The 7,007-nt window shown below is 35.4% G+C and overlaps 1 long non-coding RNA gene across 4 annotated transcripts; it reads right to left on the reverse strand.

Moving 5' to 3' along the window:
• Nucleotides 1–843: 843 nt before the first annotated feature.
• LOC107824672 (uncharacterized) lies at nucleotides 844–4,489 on the reverse strand. Of its 4 annotated transcripts, none has more exons than XR_012700280.1 (3): nucleotides 3,846–4,460; nucleotides 2,480–3,673; nucleotides 844–1,040 (listed from the first exon to the last, which is right to left on the reverse strand). It is a non-coding gene; the product is annotated as an uncharacterized LOC107824672 (long non-coding RNA). The 4 variants fall into 4 exon arrangements; XR_001656910.2 differs by having other exon boundaries at nucleotides 3,913–4,459; XR_012700281.1 differs by having other exon boundaries at nucleotides 2,480–2,601; nucleotides 3,614–4,452.
• Between the last annotated feature and the right edge of the window lie 2,518 nt (nucleotides 4,490–7,007).

The following is a 7,007-nucleotide window of genomic DNA, read 5'->3' on the forward strand; positions in this document are numbered from 1 at the left end:
AGGTCATGCATCCCTTTGAGATATCTTAGGATTCTCTTGGAAGCTTTCAGATGAGATTCATTTAGATAGGATTGAAACCTGGCACACAGCCCCTCCTCCCCAAAAAAATAATATTTGATCTGCTACAGAAGTGAGCATATGATACCTCTATACATGGTTTGATTTATAGGGGAACCAGGTTCATTCAGTCTAGATAAGTAGTTGTGGCGATGGGAGTGTCAATGATTTTTTGATGTCTTCATGTCAAATCTCTTCAGTAGCTTCTTGCTTCACTTGTAAATCTAAGTAGAAATTCAGTTATCTCATCGTACTTATTTCAAACTCACTTCCCATGAGTTATCACTACAACATTTTAGGCCTTTAACCACGCCTGAAAAGTGTGGCCTAAACAATCAGTAAATGCCACACTTTTCGGTCTACTGCAACGTTTTTCGAGGGATGGCTTAAAGGAGCGTGACCTTTGACCTATAGCATCGCTTTGGAAATGTTGTTTTAGAAGCCACACTTGAAGAGCGTGGCTTAAAGACAAACAAAGGCCACACTCATCAGGTTACGCTTTTCGGGTACCATGCAACACATTAAAAGCGTGGCTTTAGTTACTCTTTAGACTACGTCTTTCAAGTGTAGCTTTTGCTGTTATATAGGCCATAAAATTTTCAATCCCTATTGCCACATTTTTGAAGTGTGGTAACTTTTTTCTAAGCTATAAAAAATATGTTTATTTGTACAAGCCATGCTTTTGTGGTTAATAAATTATTATTGTACATATCCTATAATCAAATTTTAAGTTTGAAAATATCAAGCGCTCAATTAACAAGAAGATAACAAAAGAATAATTCAAAAGGGAGTAAATCTTGTGTACTAAATTAATGTATAAAGCAAATTGTTTCAAGGGCCATGCTAGTATTTCAACTTTACAAATCCAAACGTACTACTATAGTATCGTGAATACAAAAAATTTAATTGTCCATAGTCATCATTAAATTCTCATAGATGAAATTGTCTTTGGCCACCATTTCCAATTGCTCGCCAGAACTTTCCTACATATGCAAAATAAAATTATTAAACAGATAGAAACAAAAGTGTGTAAGTGCAGACTTAGCGCAACATAGCAGAGTTCCCTCAAAAACTTAAATACCAAACAGTATCCTAAGAACAAATATCTGCTAAAAATATAAGGGGTCGTTTGGTACGTGGACAAAATAGTACCGGGATTATAATCCCGGTACTAATTTATACCACATAAAAGATGGAATAATATAATCCCATAATTTAGGGTATAAACTATAAAGTGGGATAAAATGGGATAAGATTTGAGATTATGTTTATACCTTGTTTGGTTAGAGGTACAAATATATCACGGGGTAAATTTATACCTCCAACCAAACAAGATATAAATTTAATCCCAACTCTTATCCCACCTAATACCTCGTATCAAACGACCACTAAGGGTTAAGCCTAACCCAAACTAGCAGGGATAGGCTATACTACTAAATATTCATCAGCATTCCCGCCAGTTATATTTTTGCTTTATAATCAGCATTCCTTTGTATTTTTGCATTGTCAAATATTTAATCATCTATATTCAATTCAACTTACTTTTTATTTCCCAGCTCAACCTGATTAGTTTTATTTTATTGTTAAATAACTTTGATCACTTATCTTAAAATAAAAATTTAGTCATTCTTACATTACTGATTGGCTTACATCTTCATAATTATACTTAGATCATTTTCCAATCTCAATGTTAGCTGATAATAATATTACTACATGTTATTTGACATGTTTTCCCTAGCTACCAATCTTTTCAGAATTTTAGACTATACTCTAGGCACTTGTCCATATAATTCTAAACAAATGGTGTCTAACCCTTTACTCAAATAGAAAGAAGAGTCAAATTTGCTCCTACACTATGTTGTGCGGACTCTCCAAAATGATGTCGCTCACGTGTCAGATCCTCTAAAAATGCACTACTTTTGGCGGATCTGACACGCACCCGATAATATTTTCGAAGAGTTCGAGCAACATAGCTCCTACACTATCCAAAATTGACCTAAAACAGGTGGAGCGTGCCACGATAACCAAAACAATCAAAAACTACCTTTTCAAGAATCAGATCATGATTGATCTCGAGGAATATAGAAGATGTTGGCCTCACAACCCATACACTATTCGCTATCAACTAACCTTCCCACAAGATTATCAAATTTCACATGTGAGTTAGTATGAAGGATGAACTCACTACTTTCAAATAATAATGGCAGCGCATTCATAAGATGCCAAAATTGTTCAATATGTATGAGATATACATATACAAAAGACCCAAAACAAATTATAATAATAGAGAAAAATCTATAAATGTTACAAGATCAAAATGTAATCTTATGTTAGAATGATTCAAGTAACAAAATATATGGACAATAAGAAGTCGCCAGAACATAGAAAAGGAAAAGCTTTTAGATTTATTAGTTGAGATTACCTCTACGAAAGTGCATGAACGATCGGAGCCTTGAACCTTGAGTCGCCCTGTATCCCTTGGGGAGTTAAAACTGCTAGAAGTCTGAAGATTTCCACTATTTAACAGGAAAACAACTGCAACAACTGATTAAGTTCAAAGATCATCTCAAAGTGGACAATTATCCATCTATACATTTATCTAGCCTCTTGATAATTTTACACCAAGATCATTAACAAGATTCACTGACCAAGCAAAGAAATCCCCATAAATGAGTATGTACTTAAAAAGGGAATGTGAAAGACTAGCAACATGGTTGAAATTCTCCTAGACATAATGGTAAAACAATAATGAAATAGAAAAAAAGGGTCCATTGATAAACTAACCAGTTTAAATTGGCATTTTTTCTAAACAATAAGAAAGCTGGTACAAATTTTTGCAAGAGTACGTGAAGAATCAACTATTTCTTCCAGAGAAATTTTTTTGTTACTTCATTTTTCTCCTATGTGTGTGTTTTCCCTCTCTTTTAATGAGCTTTTTGTAAATAATTAATTTTGAAGAAATTCAATATTATAACTTGATACAATAGACGATAAAGCTTCTAATGTGGGTGGCAAATTGGTTTAAACAAATATACTGGGACATACTTATTATTATATTCTAACCCAACAGATTCTTTAAACCGAGTTAAACAAGCATAGGACCTAACCAAATCTTCAAATATTTTAGCATATATACTCCCCAAAACACACAAAGAACACTGTAATAACAACTCAGAGCATGCTTTCAACATATCCATAAAATATCATATTCATTTCAAGCCCAAAATTCAATTGAATCATGCACACTATTGGCTTTAACCAAAGCTATATAAACCTCAATACCGGGAAACTAAGCAGCAAGAGCTATAAAAAATTTCTATCAAAAGAACAGATCAGGCGGTAAGAAGTTGCTAATCTTAATTTTTCTTCTTTTTTTAAACATCAAGGATATTAACAACTAAGCAACAATCCTCCACATACATACGTACATCTACATCGTGACCTTTGTCCCTTTCAACTGATAAATAGTTGATTGATAATAATCCATTGGAAATGAATCATTTTTTGGTATTGAACAACAACACACTGGAAGTGGATATTAACAGTTACACTTTACCTCAATAGACGAGTGTATCATATGAATAATCCTCAATCAAAAATAAATTACTTCCACCACCTAAAGAATATGCACAAAAATGCAGACGTCGTCAACCTTCGAATACGCATAAAAATAATATGTACTCATCATCTAACAAAAATGTCATATTCGCAGGTTTCTAAAGCGAAAAATGAAAGATAAAAAATATGATCTTGTAAGTGTTAGTCGTATGGAAAAAAAGAGTGAATACCTTTCAAGAATAACAACATTCATCACGAATTAATAGAGCTTAATTTCAAAATTAGCAGTCGTCTTACCCAAGTTTTTGGATGCGGTTGTAAGCCCTAAACAATGAAATCCCCAATTATTTCAACCTGCTCTAAAGAGCAAATACTGTATGAAAGAAGAAGAGCATTCACCTTTCAAGAATAATAACCTCCCATCACAAAATAATAGAGCTTAATTTCAAAATTAGCAGTCATCTTATCCAAGTTTTGAGAAATGATAGTAAACCCTAAACAATGAGATTCCCAATTGAATCGGATGGCACATAACCGAGACAAAATTTAGCATCTCCGTGAGTGATTTCCACAGAACCCGATAGATTTAATTGAACTCACTCTAATTTGCTTCAATCAATCTGCTAAAAGATACGAGAAGAGCCCTCAACTTTGATTATGAAATTTTAAGGAAAAAAAAGGAGATTTTCGTGTAAAAATGAGAGACATGTTTTAGCGAATATTTTAGGGCATAGTTTTTCAGTAAAAATTTTAGGGGGAAATTATAGCGGAAATTTTTAAAAATATTTAGGGCACGCTTATATAGAGTTGCTTCTACAAATATTAACAATCACGCTCCCAAAGTGTTGCATTACATATGAATAATTGTTGCTATTTATTTTATAATTTGGCAATACTTAAAAAACATAGTCTATACTACCAAAAGGAACGCTTTATAAGTGTTGCCTAAAATGCGTAGCCAAAAGGTCTTAGAAAAGACCACCCCTAGAAAACGTTGCCACATACATATTTGGCCACGCTTTTTAGGTGTTGTCTAAAATTGGTGTGGTCTTAGACCAAATTTGTTGTAGTGTATGCACATTCTTCACATTGGGAGTCAACTGTTGCTCCAAGGATGATTCCATCAACATAGATCTACACAATGAGTAGGTTCCTTCCTGATTTCTTTAGAAAAAGAGTTGTCAATTTTTCCTCTTGTAAAGCCATTTTCTAAAAAGAATTTTGACAACCTTTCACACCAAGCACGGGGAGCCTGGCTCGTATAATAGTTCTATCAGCAGGTCGTGGAACCAGGTTCCACATACTGTTACTCTCAAGTTGACGAAGCTCTTCTTGCATAGCTGTAATCCAGTCAACATCTTTCAATGCTTTCTTGATATTCTTAGGCTCTATTTGAGAGAGAAAGGTTGAGAAGGCAAGTGAGTTTCTTGTCTTTGATCTGGTTTGAATTTCTCAGCAACTGGAGTTCCATGTACAGCATCCACAACTCTATTTTCTGCTTCAGATATTGTGATTGAGGGACCAGGTTCCTCTATGTTGGCTGAAGTCTCATATTCAGTTCTGAGGAACAAGGCCCATGTAAATCTGGAGTAATCATCTATACTGACGAGAATATGTACCTCTTTCCTACTCTACATGCAATCCTCATAGGTCCATATAGATCCATATGGAGGAGATCAAGTGGCCTTGCGATACTAACTTCCTTTTTGGGCTTGAAAGAGAATCTGACTTGCATTCCTTTTATACATGCATCACACACCCTGTGATCCTTGAAGCCTGATTTGAGTAGACCATGAACCAGGTCCTTTTTGACTAATTTGTTCAGCAACGTGAAACTTGCATGACCCAACCTTCGGTGCCATTGCTCAGCATTATCATTAACAGCACTCAGACAGCCAAGATCCCCTTGTCATAAATTTGGGAAATACCCAGCAAAATCTCGTAGAGGACTAGGTACTCTACTGTTCAATGGACTCATACTGTTCCCGATCCTTCCAACTCCCAGAATGTATCCCTTCTTGCCATTTTCAAAGGATACACTCCTTCCTTGCAGGGCCTTCAATGGAAGGAAATCATTTGTTCTTCAGTTATGAGCTTCGAGCTGTCGCTATCCATGTGCCACTATTGACTGCTCCCTTTCACTGTTCCCTGCACACTTAAGTCAATGATTAGATTTAGGAACCCAAGCCAGCTTGGGTCCCTTATAATGATAGAACGAGCGGATCAAACTTCTTTTTTCCCATGCAGGCAGCACATATTTTCTTTTCAGGCAACCAGGTTCCTCATCTGTATGCCTTTTTTTAACAAAAACTTTATTTTTCTGCAAAGACTGATTTTTAACTTTACAAGAGTCCTTTTAATGACCTGTTTGACCACAGTGAGTGCACAACCTATTATCAGCCACAGTTACATACTTCCTATGGGGATTATAGGAGGTTTTAGCCTTTTGGAACCCGATGTCTTGCCTGTTTCCACCATTACTCATGTACATAGACGTTATTACATCAGAGGACCAGGTCCATTTAAGTGACTTATCAAGATTATTTTTAACCCTTTTTAAATCCTCCTGAAGTTGTCTATTCTTTTTAAGCTCAGCAACAAGACTTATTTTAACTTTCTTAAGCTCACTCTCAAGCTCAAGTTGAGCCTCTCTAACCACTTCCTCTCTCTTAGTATTATCCATCCATTTTTTTGTTTGCTTTTTCAACAAGTTATGTTCTCTAGTTACTTCTTCCACTTGTTCCCTTAAGTCTTCAATGGAAACTACCATATCATCCCTTCTTGCTCAGTAGTTGCAATTTTCTCTACTAGAGTATTCTTTTCTTTGCTAAGGTTCTCTATGGTTTCCTTCAAGTCAACAACCACTACCATCAATTCATCTCTAGATTGTTCAGCATCTTCTATCTCTATGATTAGGGCATCATTATCATTAACAAAACTATTATATGTATCAATTAGAACATTTGCTAATGATATCAATTTCTTCGAAGAGTAGGACTTCAGATTTCTCTGAACATCCTAAAATTTACCTCATCATTATCATCCTTTTCATCCTAATTGGACTGAGCCATCAATGCAAACAGTGAATCATCTTCATTTTGCATTGCCATCATGGAGTTGATTCCTGCATCTAGTTCCTCTTCTAATTCAATGGAGGGGTCTCCCCATGCAGCAAGAGCTTGCTTCACAACATTGTCAGCTACACTTGTTCGGTTGAATCGTTTGTCAGGAACCGAGTTCCTTTTTGCTACTTTGTCAGAGTTGTGTTTGTAATGCTCTTGTTTCAGAAATGGGCAGTCTTTGATGAAGTGTCCATGCTTTCCACACTTATGATATCAATCATTCCCTTTAAAATTCCTGCTGGAACTTCCTTTCTTTGGGATCCTATCATT

Source organism: Nicotiana tabacum, chromosome 16 (assembly GCF_000715075.1).
Source record: "Nicotiana tabacum cultivar K326 chromosome 16, ASM71507v2, whole genome shotgun sequence".
In the NCBI taxonomy this organism is placed as follows: Eukaryota; Viridiplantae; Streptophyta; class Magnoliopsida; order Solanales; family Solanaceae; genus Nicotiana; species Nicotiana tabacum.